General features: G+C 43.5%; 1 protein-coding gene across 1 annotated transcript in view; it reads left to right on the top strand.

Annotated features, from left to right (window-relative positions):
- LOC103665476 (diphosphoinositol polyphosphate phosphohydrolase 1) overlaps positions 1 to 999 on the top strand; it is a 105,675-nt gene that overhangs the window by 64,105 nt on the left and 40,571 nt on the right. The window lies entirely within an intron of this gene.

Genomic DNA, 999 nt, shown 5'->3' on the forward strand with positions numbered 1-999 from the left:
GGAAAGAGAGAGAAACTGGATCTGAGACCATTCTGTATTCTGTTTTATTCCCCATTCTCACCTCTGGCGAACCCCGAGCTTTATCACCAAGATAAAGAACATCCGAAAACAGAATCGGGAGAAAAATATGTGCATACCTTCTACTGCATCCTCTTCAAGGATGACAAAGATGGGTGCCTTCAGAGAAGTGTAGTCAGTGATGACAATGGAAAATGTATGGCCAAATGCCAGTTCCTTTTATCTGCTGCTTCGCGCCTGGACAAGGCCTGTGCCCATGGAGCCATGTCCCGCACACCATCAAGTATCCGTAGGCAGCCTGATCATGAATCTGTGACATAGGCACAGCTTAAACAAAGTGTAGCTTGCTCTCCGACTTTCTCACTTGGGCCGTGATAGCACGCTTGTCTGCGCCTCCTCTGGCTCTTCTCCACCTGCTGCTTTGCCATATAAACTCACCACCTCGGAAATTTCTTAGCTTAGTGAGGTCTTCCTATACTTCCCTGTACTTCTTGCTGCCCTTTCTCAAGTTTTTAATACACTGTACAAAAAAGTAAAAATGTCACAGCACATTTGACTTAATTTACCTTCATTTAGGAAAGTGTTTTTGAACGGCTAGGTGCCTTAACATAATATCAGGGGTCACATTTGCCTCAAGAGTACAGAGATGCTTTGTTGTTTATTACTGATCTTACATCATCCTATCAAGAATTTATTGTGACCCTTCTTGAGATCATGGAAGATGCTGTGATGAACTTTATTATTATTTTTAAAGATTTTATTTATTTATTCGACAGAGATAGAGACAGCCAGTGAGAGAGGGAACACAAGCAGGGGGAGTGGGAGAGGAAGAAGCAGGCTCATAGTGGAGGAGCCTGATGTGAGGCTCGATCCCATAACGCCGGGATCACGCCCTGAGCCGAAGGCAGACGCTTAACCGCTGTGCCACCCAGGTGCCCCTGAACTTTATTTTTATTTTTTTTATTTTATTTATTTATTTAT

This window comes from Ursus maritimus, unplaced genomic scaffold (assembly GCF_017311325.1).
Source record: "Ursus maritimus isolate PB19 unplaced genomic scaffold, ASM1731132v1 scaffold_30, whole genome shotgun sequence".
Lineage (NCBI taxonomy): Eukaryota > Metazoa > Chordata > Mammalia > Carnivora > Ursidae > Ursus > Ursus maritimus.